Source organism: Chlamydotis macqueenii, chromosome 1, assembly GCF_036417535.1.
Source record: "Chlamydotis macqueenii isolate bChlMac1 chromosome 1, bChlMac1.mat, whole genome shotgun sequence".
In the NCBI taxonomy this organism is placed as follows: domain Eukaryota; kingdom Metazoa; phylum Chordata; class Aves; order Otidiformes; family Otididae; genus Chlamydotis; species Chlamydotis macqueenii.
Window position 1 is genome coordinate 166,994,248 of NC_141556.1, and position 12,304 is coordinate 167,006,551.

Sequence of the window (12,304 nt, forward strand, 5' to 3'; positions counted from 1 at the left end):
GGGTAATCTGTTCTACCGTCCTCATTGTAAAAAAAAAATGTTGTAATATCTAATCTAAATCTATATCCCTCTATTTTAAAACTATTACCCCTAGTCCTCTTACAACAGTCCCTACTGTAAGGCTGTCTTTCCTGTAGGGCCCCTTTAGCTACTTGAAGACCGCTATAAGGTCTCCACGGAGCCTCCTCTTCTCCAGGCTGAACAGCCCCAACTCTCTCAGCCTGTCCTCGTGAGGTGCTCCAGACTTCTCATCATCTTTGTGGCCCTCCTTTGGACCCTCTCCATCAGGTCCATGTCCTTCTTTTTCTGGGGGCTCCAGAGCTGAACACATTACTCCAGGTGGGGTCTCACCAGGGCAGAGTAGAGGGGGAGAATCACCTCCCTTGACCTGCTGGCCACGCTCCTCTTGATGCAGCCCAGGATGCAGTTGGCCTTCTGGGCCGCAAGGGAACATTGCCGGCTCATGTTGAGCTTCTCATCCACCAGCACTCCCAAGTCCTTCTCCTCAGGGCTGCTCTCAATCCATTCTCTGCCCAGCCTGTATTTGTGCCTGGGATTGCCATGACCCAGGTGCAGGACCTTGCACTTGGCCTGGTTGAACTTCATGAGGTTGGCACAGGCCCACTTTTCCAGCCTGTCAAGGTCCCTCTGGATGGCATCCCTCCCTTCCAGCATGTCGATGGCAACACACAGCTTCGTGTCATCAGCGTACTTGCTGAGGGTGCACTCTATCCCACTGTCCGTGTCACTGACAAACATGTTGGTCCCAGTTCTAGATCACTTCTTTGTAGCTCTGTTCTGTAACCTCTGAATTCTTAGTCATGGAGATGTCTACATGGAACATCTTGTGGCTCTATCTATGCTAAGGAATGGAAAAAAAAATAGCTTGTGGCATTACTCTCAGAAACTGAGGTTAGCCCTCACAGAATGATTTTTTTGTTCATTCAATTTAGTTCTCTTAATCTCCAAGCAGGCTTGCTGCATCCAAACCACCTGTTTCAAATGATCCCTGACCCAGAGATTTTTTTGGGAAATTACTAGTTGGTCTAGACAAAATACATGATAGGGTCTGTTTTAAGAACTTAAGAGTACAATTATGAAGTTCCAGGCCTGGAAATGTCTTTTAACATCACTTACTTTTTTGGTATATAAGTATAGCACATAATTTTATCTGCCTGTTTTGAGAAACGTGGCAGAGTTAAAGTTCTTTGTAATTTCAGGAACCCAGAAGATGAGCCCGTCTGCAACAGGGACTCAGATCCTGGTTAACATCAGGAAGTACAGAAGCCCTTGAACATCCCCAGATCCAGGATATTCAGTTTCCAGACTCTGAGATACAGATTTGCTGTAGATCTACAGTAAATCTGAAAATTGTTTGACTTTTAACAAGCATCTGGGTTCATGTCATCCTCCATAATGGAGATGTCCAAAAGCTATTAAGCCCAGTTTCTCTGCTACCACTCAGTGACACTTCTACTGGCATTAATAAACTGTCATAACTGCAGTCAAAATTACATAACAGTTACAGTGTAACTTACACAAATATGATGTAAAGCTAAGACAAGTTTGACAATACTTAAGGTACTGACTACTGAAAGATGTGAGACTGTACAAAAGGGAACATTATTTCATACTCTCTCCATATTTATAGTTCCTATTTTCCATTTCCATCTTCTTATTCAGCCACTGTTCAGAAACAGAATAGTGGGAGAGATGGATTTCTGCTTTCATTCTCTTTAGTTTGAGCTTTGTACTGCCACTTAAGGAAGTACGTATGTCAAGATCTTTTCTTGCTTTATTTTCCAATCTAATTTTAGATCTACTCTAACAGGGGAATGTAACAAGTGATAAAGAACAGATGAACTGATTAAAGACAAGGGATATAGAGCAAATACAGCTGCTCAATAAGAGAATATGCACATGTGGATATCTCCATTTCATCTTAAAAATAAAATACTAAACATTGTATTTAAAAACAAACAACAACAACAAAAATCAAAACCATTTCTCAGCACCTCATTCTCATTTACCACATTGTAGGAGACATAAAATGTATAAATTATTTTATGGAAAATTTCAATGCTCTTGTTGAGTTTCTTCATAATTTCAGGTCATCAGATGGTGATGAGTAATCATTAGAGTTCCTTCTTTCAAATTGTTTTCATTAAAAGAAAAAAAAACAAACTGGAAAAGCTATGTGAATTTATATCCCAAATAAGGCAACTTCTCAACTAGCTGTTAAAACTAAGTTACAGAAAATAGAAGGACTAGACAGTCTGTCAAAGAATTAAATAATATATGAAAAACTAGCAAATTTGAAAACTAGCAGTCTAAGCAATAATTTGACATCTTTTTTTTTTTTGTGTGTGTTCTTTTCCAAGTGAAACAAAACGTTAGTTATATTTTTTGTCTTTACTCTTAGTTCTTTTCTTTCCAGATAAACAGAAGTCCCTCCAAGTTTTGCCAAACCTTTCTCCACATCTTTCCTTTTCACTGAGGAAAGGATGATGACTGAAACTGGCAGCAAAATCAATAGTTAAGACTGCCTAACAATTTCCATTATAGAACCCTTTTTTTTTCAGGTGCTTACAAGTATGTCAGACTTTCAGGGCTTATGCTGATTTTTTTTTTAATTCAAGATCTTTATTTTTCAAGCTCTGCTGTTTCCAGGAGAGAGATTCGAGTAAACTACATTGCTTTTTCTCTAATGACTTTGTTGAGAAGATTTGTCTTATGGACAGAAGAATTAGAAATTAGGTCACTCTCAGGTTAAAGAACAATGTTTTCTATCCCTGTTTAAAAATGGTCCATGCCTGGCATATATTTTCTGGAAGTTTCTTTTTTTTCCAGTTGACTAAGGTCTGGCGCTAATAGCAAGGTTACTGTCCTTATGAATAATCTCTCCAAAGCTAGAACTGCAGTAGTAGGCAGAAAGGGAAGAAGTAACAAGATAGGAAACAATATACAGTGGTCTGAAGTAAAGATATAGTTAAGAAATACAGGAAATGCTGCCAAGAGAACAAAACATGACAGTGACTGATCTTAATGTTCATGTGAGAGGACCACAGGATTCTCCAAAATCTAAACTACAAAGCATAAAGCATTATCTAGAATTCTCAATCTGCAGAAAGTAACATTTTGGTAGGTTATGTTTTCTGCTTTGTGGAGTATATTGAATAATAATGAAAAAGGTAACTAGTCATACTATATAATATCTTAAATGCAGGAACAGAGATTGTCCCCTAAACACTCAGTGGTAAGCATTTAAGCATGGGTCTCAGGAACTGTGGTTCATCTTTTTTAGTTGTTTAAAACTAGCACCTCTAGTAAAGGTATTTTTCTAGTCTATCTTGATCCTCAAAGGAAAGGAATAAAAATGTCCAGAGGATAGCTTACCCAAAGTGTTTTAGGCATTTATGTCAGGATAAGATGCATTACACTTTGGAAATATATCTCTTATGAAGTGTGGGGGAGATGAAAATTTAAACTACAATTTAGAGGTAAAATGAGCTTTGAAGATGGGTACCTCACCTAATTACTGGTACCTAAGTGTAGCAATCTGCACTTGAGTTAGTTATCTTAGTATTCATGCTTTATAGAGGAGAATTAACATAAAAATTGATATGTTTATCTGATCTGTTTTAATTGTATTCTTTTTTAGGAAAAAAAAAAACAAAACTATTTTCTATAAAACTCCATTTTTCCTTGTCAATGATTGCCAAATCCTTCAGTCCAATAGAGGCCTGGCTGCTGCAGTTCCATGCATCCATGTCCAACCAGTAGCAAATCTAAGCATATATTTCCAGAAGGTGCATATGCAAACATCTGTACACAATATGTATGTAAATACATACAAAGCTGCCTGTGAAGATAATTTCACACACACACACAAAAACATTCAGCAGTCAAGAAAACATAGGCAACACTGACAAATTCATCCTGTTTCCCACTCTGTCTGATGAGGATGAATGCCCATTAAAGAGAAATACATGCATATGTAAATACATGCATACAGGTCCTGCAACAGCTGACCTTGGACAAGAAGTTTATCCAGTAGTTGGTCCTGGATTCTTTCATGTCCATTTGCCTCACACAGACAGACACATACATACAAATAAGTCTCTCCGTCAGTCCTCAGATCGTACAGTCCCTCTGGAAGTTGATCTGGACCTCTTGGTCCTTCCAATAGCCAAGTTGTCCATCTGTCTCACTCGGAGATACACACATATCTGACTCCAACCTACGACCATCTCAGTTTGTAATTTCCAAGCCATGTATTTAGCTTGCTGACTAGTCCAACTTGATATTCACTAGTGTTCACACACTGATTTATACAATCTTACTTGCTCTAGTTGACAGCCCTGGCATTACCTGGGCCCCTGTGACCCATGGGCTGGTTCCAATTACTGGCACTTTGACCTCTATATACATGTGCCACACAGAAACACACACACACACACACATGCACACGCACACACACATACACTGAATAGACAGTTTCCTCACCAGGAAAATAGTTAGAAATTGAATTTAATAAGGCAGAACTATCTCTGGTAAGCAGGCACCGGGCATGACCAGAGAAGCATATTGACCATCAGCCTGTTTATGTGCAACTGGCCCCTTTTATTCCCTTGTTATTCTCATGCTTGTTCTTCTCCCAAACCACCTTGATCCCTCCCTTTACCTGTCCTAGAGATACCATAATAAGTCTTGTGCAATCCAAATATGTTATTCTCCTAGATCCCTTGAGTTCCATACTCTGGACAGTAACCCTCCTTAGCTTGAGAGGTGATTCAGAGAGGTGCTCCTGTTGAATTACCTTAATGGGTTTCATACCCAGACCATGAGGGTGATGCATTTCTGTGACAACCATGACAGTAGCTGGGATGGGGTGCTCTCTTTTGTGATTAGGTTATTCTGATTCCCCTGCCTGTGACTGCTCTTTCATGCTCCTTTGTGTTTGCGGAGGCAAGTCTTTCTAATGATCTCCAGCACACATATAGAGATTTCTGAATGAATAGATCTATGTAGATGCCCACACTGTTTACACAGTGGATGTCTACTTTTAATAAGCTGAGTAGCATCCTAAGTACAGGAAGTTAGGTAAGGTTCTCCTGCCTCCTGTTTCTGGAACTTCAGCCTGTAAATTTCACCTAATGGGACTTCAGGTGACAAAACTGCTTACAGAATTATTGCCCATGCAAATTTGTTTTTAAATACTCAGCAGAATAAGTATTAGCATCCACACTATGTACAATTCCATAAGGCATTACATGACCAGTAAAAGATGCTATTGCACATTTCAATAAATTCCTTTGAAGAATGTATCACATTGTTATACATCTTATGCAACAACTAGCTCCAATGACTTTTCACTGTATTTTTTCTGCACTGTCATCTTTAAAGGGTTCACTAAAACATATTCAATTTAAAAGTTATATTGTCAGTTTTCAGCATGTGATTAAAAATGAATACAGCATTCCCCTTATATGTCAGTAAGGGTATTGACTTCTGTGCCACTACTTAGAAAACAAATGATTAATAGGAGTTTCATCTACATTGGCCGTACATAAAGATCAGTAGTTGCACTAAGAAAGCAGTTGAGCCATGATTTCTTTTTTACTGCAATCTTTTCTTCAAAAATTCATTAGAATCCAATAAATTTGGACACAGAAATAGCCCATCAGTTATTGTCTTTCCCTCAGTTCTATAAATATTATTCTATTTCTCTTGACTGATTCTATTTGAATGCATTTCTTTTTTATTTATAAAAATGAATTGTGATTTAAAACAGAAGTTCTGTCAGATCTCAAGCTGCAGTAGCTTAGTAAGGATTCTTGATAAAATCGGGTCAAGCAGATTAGAGAGACATACGTTGAGTGGGACTTTTTTCTTATTTTTCCTGTTTTCCTTTATCATGTATGGAAAATGCTAGAAAGAGAGTGTATGCTCATCAAGTGCCTTCTGTGATATCATGCATGATGAGCTTAGATCATGCACCTCTGGGACAGTAATTTGAATACCTAATGTTATTCTGCATGTAGCTACAATATCCAAACTGAAAAATTAACGATTTTCTTGTTTATAAAGCTGTTACACATGCCACACTACTCTCTGTGACAGAAAAAAAAGAGAAATAAAAAGGATATATTGTGCAAGACTTGAAACACTGCAGTAAAACCTGCAGGCAGAGAAAATGTTATCAGGACATCAAGGAGCAAAGTGGTAGCAGATTCAAAGTGCAAAGTGATCAATACTCAAACAAAGAAATAAAAGTGAAGCTGTATACTGATTAGCTTTCCTGTAACAAATTTAAGAAAAAAATAACCAGAATAACTCAAGGCACAATTTGCTACATCAGGAATCTAACTGTACCTATAATACATAAAGGAAAATAGCTTACAAAAGGACTAGTCCAAAGAATATAGTAATAAGTTACACCATCTTAGAATTAATATATTATATTTATTTTTTTTCTGCAACTAAAATAATAAAAGAGAGCAGAGACAAACAAGAAAATATGTGATCAGAATACTGATAATGAGTTTTTCAGTTCCTGAGAAAATTGCATGGATAGCAGCCGTGCTATCACTAGACATGGGTGTATATTCCAAGCATCAGTAAAAACATAATTTTCTTTAATTTTTTTTTTTTTTAAGCAACTAAAGGAACAGGTTGTTCTGAACTTCTTTCCAGTAAATGAAGAGCCACTTTATGTATAAAACAACATAATTCACTTATGAAAATACCATTGATCTGAAAGACGGAAATGGAAGTTATGCAGTATATAGGCTGGACTTGAAATTAGAGTATGCTAAAGCAATGAGTTATTAAGTAAATTAAACTAGTTGAAAATGTCATACTTCTCAGTCTGACTAACTTTCTAATTCAGAAATACAGCAACAACTTCTTTGCACATATTTTGGAAAAAAAAAGAAGCAAATAAAATCAGTTCTCAAAATATGTTTCTATAACTTTGGCACTGTGAATGCTTCAGCACAGAGGAGAGACTTTTAACTGCCACAAAGGGACACAGTTCAAGAAACTTCATATTTGAGTTTCTGGCTTGGAGCTCAGCTGTCTGTAGCTCAATTCAGTTGTGTAATCACAGGTCTTTAATGCCTTTTCACACATTCTAGAATAACCCACTTGGCCTTCTGCTGCTGATCATCTCCTAAGATCTATGTGGTTGTAAGGGAAAAATGAATCTGTCACTGTCTTTCTTTCCTGCAAGAGAGAAATAAGATTTCACATTGACACAGAAACAAAGAAAATTCAAGTTGTAGTACCTTGTAATACTTTCACTGTCACTGCTTTTTTACTATAGCCATGACTTCACTTCAAAGATGAGGAAAGTCATTAAAGAAACATTTCAGGAGCACTGAACAATTGTAATATCGTCACTTGAAAAAACCCTTAGAGTACTCAAAAAAGTTATAGATCAGTTATACTCACAGCAATTCTAAGTCTTAGAAACTATTTTAAGAGAGCAAATTTGGAAAAATACAGCTAGATTAAAACAACAATTTGGTTGTGCTTATTTTTTTTAAGGTCATGTCTTACTAATTTGTTGAATTTCAGTGTAAATCAAGCTGTCAGAATGATGGAGAGGTGCACTAAACACTGTTTCATAAGATTTTTTTTTAGAGATCCCTTGTGAGAAGTTCACATCAAAGGCTAATGTTTAATGTGATGAATCATCTTGGAAAAACGCTGATGCAATGGGCTATATATTAGCTGAAGCACAGGGAAGATACAGTAAATATGAACTGAAATCTTTTCAGTATACCATAAGAAGTATATCATAAGAATGTCAGCATCTAGATTACAAAAGGGATGCACATTGAAATCAGGCAATATACTGGTAGTTGTGCAGTTCTGCATTATGTGATTTTCAAGGAGCACAATCCCTTGATGCACATACTGCTAAAGCAGCTAAGATACACCTGCTGCTACCTTCACAGATTTGCCTAATTTTGCTTGCCCTTGCGATGTTGGACCTTACACAGCTCAAGTCTGCTGTATTATAATTAGTTTCTCTTACACTTATTTTCTTTGAGCATGGCAGAGCTACTACTTTTTCCACTGCAATAGGGAGAAGAACTGGAAACTCTTGAGTAGTTCCCTGTGTTCTACCTAACATCAGCTGCAATATTTCTTCTTTTCCCTGGCAAAATGTTGGAACAAAACAGAGCACTGGGAAATCAGTGTGCAATCAACAGATATTAGGAGAAGAATTAATCTGTACTAGGATAGGGTTTCTTATCCCAAAAGGATTCCCTTTGGGAAGATTTTCATGTTTCTGTGCAATAGTCTCCAGCAAGAGAGTAACAACCCTCAGGGGAAGTTCCAAGCTCCTATTCTTGACAAAAGATCAAATTATCTCTGCAGAAAAAGAGAAAGCAAGAGAGAGAGTGTTAGTAAAAAAGATAAAGACATCTTCCCACTCTCACAGTATCTTGAGTCTTTCTAATTCATTGTCTAATAGCTTTTATAGTATTTTGAAACTACATGGTATTAGGATATTAAAGTTTGACCAATATATTAAACACTTAAAAGACGTTGCCCATTGCAATAAGTATCTCATATACACTAAATGTAAAATTTCTGGTGTTGGGGAAAATAGCTAATGATTGATAAGGACTCATAGAAAAGTTAAATACAGAGGTTTTTTTCAGTGTTTAGCGATATAGTTCAAATTATGACCAATGATGTAAGTGACTTTATGACTGTCACAGAACAATGTATAACACATCCCCTGTGAATGAAAGGGAGTATGAGAGAGACAGATTTAATCTGTTTTGTTAGATTTATTTGTGCATTGTTAAATCAAATAAGAGAATGTAAGATCATACAATTGAATAATCTATACCTCTTATTACTACTTTCATGTGTAAAGAAATCAATAGTCTTGTAGGAATTTATATGCTGGTCAATGCAGTGCAATCTCACATTCAACAAAAGCCAGCAATCAGCAAATTTTCTTTGTCCTAGTTTCTACTTCATACTCGAATTAAACTAGAAACCTAGTGTCAAATGAATGCTGTAATAATATGTCTATTGACTTTCCTAAAAGTAGGGATGATTTCTGCTGGAATTCTGCCATTTCAAAAATGAATTAGTCTTTAGTTCAAAAAGTATAAAAGTTTAACTGTAATAACTGATGATGAAAGCTCACAATTGGAACTGTGAGATTGACTCTTACATCTGTAGCTTAAATTGAAAGGAGAAAAAAATGAAATTATTTTTTAATCTGAAAGATTAATAAATTTTATTTGGAAAGTGGGTCGTAATTTCTCTGTTGCATATAGGTATGCCTCTAGGATGCCCCATCCTTGGGAACATTCAACGCCAGGCTGGACTGGGGTCTGAGCAACCTGATCTATTTGGAGATGTCCCTGCTCCTTGCGGGGGTGGGGGGGAGGGGTTTGGACTAGATGACCTTTAAAGGTCCCTTCCAACTCAAACTATTTTATGAATCTATGATTCTAGGTATGTCTTTGTATTTTCAGGTTCAGTCTGTGATTTTATTTTAAATCTAAAAATTGTGATTGAACAAATTTTTTCATAAAGTCTTAATATTAAGTGATCTATTTTCCTTCTAAGGAGAACATACAGACTAGATAATTAAAACAAAACAAAACAAGACAAAACAACAAACAAGTGTATGATATTAGGGAAAAAGGATTTGATACCCGCATATGTTCTGCATGAATAAAATATTGTCATAATCTGCTGAGGTGCTAGCTGCTGATTAAACTACTGCTTAAGTATTAGTTTACTACAGGCATATTTTAGTACAAAGATCAGATAATGCAGAGAAATCTTGCCTCCTGTATTTCATAGATCACCATGCAACATGGTCAAAGCAGGACAGAACCTTCAGCTCTTATAATGTAAGGTCTGTGGAAATAGCAAGTGATGAGTAAAAAACTGACAAAATGGGAAAATTATCTGCAGAAATAGAAAATTACTGATAAGGAAAATAGTATTTGATGAAGTGAGCAGGATTTGGGTATGATCAGACATACAATGACTGTATAATGGGTTGTAGAATCAGCTACTGGAGCTGAATTTTCAAGAGAAATGTCCTGGAGCTCCTGAGGTATACTTGACAGCTTTGTTCTAGTGAACAACTAAAGAACAGAAAGCAGTAGTAATACATCGGTTGTCTTTATTCTGCTACAGTGAATAGGGTCATAAGCTTGAGTGAGATCTGACCCTGAAGTTACAACAGTGGATTTTAGAGACTAAAACAGAGAAACATAGAGGGTCAGGTGGAAAAAAAAAAAATCTAATTTATTATTCTGCCTCTGACAATAATTGTTAAAGAGATGTTTCACAGTGATACTCAATAAATTCCATAAGTGAGAAAAATATCAAATCTCAAAGTTCTGTGATAATGGGTTTAATAAATTTTATTTATTTTAGCTTCAAAATATTCAGGCTAATACTCCCCAAATCTGAAAATAAAGTCAATCGGGATTGTTTTAATCTTCTTTCACTCTGGTAGTCACAACTATCAGTATTTCATTTATTTTGTTTCCTAGATTTTTTTTTTTTCTCTGAATTGATACGTTACTCTTCATCTACTGGAGACATTTGCAAGCCTAAGCAGTTTCTCCTAATGACTTATTGAGTCTACAGTTTTTTAAGAAGCCTGAAATAAGCTGTTAGGGTTTCATTTTGTTTTTTTTTTTAATATATATTTTTAGTTTCTTTACAGCAGTTTCATATAGATGTCACTATGAGCCACAATGATCAGTTACTCTCTTTTCTTCTTTGAAGAAGTCCTTGTTATAATTTATTAGCAGCAATTCACTAATAATCCATATGATCCTTCAGAGCAATCCTGCCTTTGAAGTATGCTTTTTTTTTTTTCCCTTCAAATTAGCCAATACTTACGAAGACATAAAGTTTCCTTTCCATTTTATATACCAGGATACGTATTTGCATCATATAATGCAGTTGGCTGAAGTCTATATTTGGACTAGTCTCTTTCATTTAGGCTCTTGATTCTGCAGTTAGCACTGTCCTCTGTGAAACTTACAGGACTGGACCATGAAGTTAGCTGTTGAATTATTTGCAGGAAAAGGAAGAGCAAACTTCTGGCCTTGACCACATAAGGAGTTATTAAATTAAATAGAGCCAGAGCCCTAAAACCAAAAGGCAGGGTACAGATCATGTCAGTATGTCTGAAATCTCTCCTTTAGTGTGCCTTCATTTGCCAAGCCTTGCTTAAGCATACTAGCAATTAAACAGTGCCTACCATCACAGGACAGTCCATGAAACAATTCTATGACCATGACTCATTTACCAAATGTAAGTCTCCAGAGTGTCAAGCATGAAGTACAGTGCTAATAGGTAGCTACCGTATCCTTATCTCACAGTAATTTTGCATGTGAATTAGGTCTTGCTGTTGTTTTACTGTAATGTGTGTCCTTTTAATAAGAAATCTTGATGTAGGCGGACTTTGGTCCCATAGTTTGTTTTGCTTTGTTGTTGGTTGGTTTTTTTTTTTCTGTGTGGTTTTTTTTCCGTTTGTTTGTTTTTTAAATTTAGAAACTCTTCTTAACAAATACAGAACAGTCGTTAGAATAGAACTATCACATCTATGTGTTATAAGCCTGTTCAAATGTTCAAAAAGTACAAGAAGCCATCTCCTTTGGACAAAAAAAAATAAAAAAATGTAGTAACAGTGGTTGCTTTGAAGAAACTTACAGTGCACCAAAGCTAATTATTGTATGACTTTATAATTTTTTTTTTCCATTGTTGCATCTACAACCTCTTTACCATGTGTTAGTTGGGATGCTTCCACTAGAAATATATATTTTTAAAAAAAAACTTTTATGCAAAACCATATTTTTTTGTGTTATTTACTGTCCTTGGATTATGTTGAATTTCCACCAATTACATACAAGATTATATTTGCTGTTTAATCTTTCTGTTTAATATGTAAAACATAGGAGGATTCTGTTTTACAAATGGAAAAGACATATTAAAATTAAAATAATATTAGTTTTGAGCACTTTTGAACTCTTAGAAAGAGTATTGAGATAGATCCTAGTGTAGACACATATCATGTTAATTCCTAGTTTTAGAGAGGAACTGGTGCATGATGCAGAGCGCAACAGATAATTTTACATTTCCAAAATAAGACATATATGTCATCAAGCTGAAATTAACTCAGAAAGTTTTCTGGAACAGAGAAACAAGTTCAACAATAGACAAAAATTTTGTAGCCGTTATGTTCATTTTCATACTATTTAGTATTTATTTGCTTTTTGAATGTCATTCTGCAAGA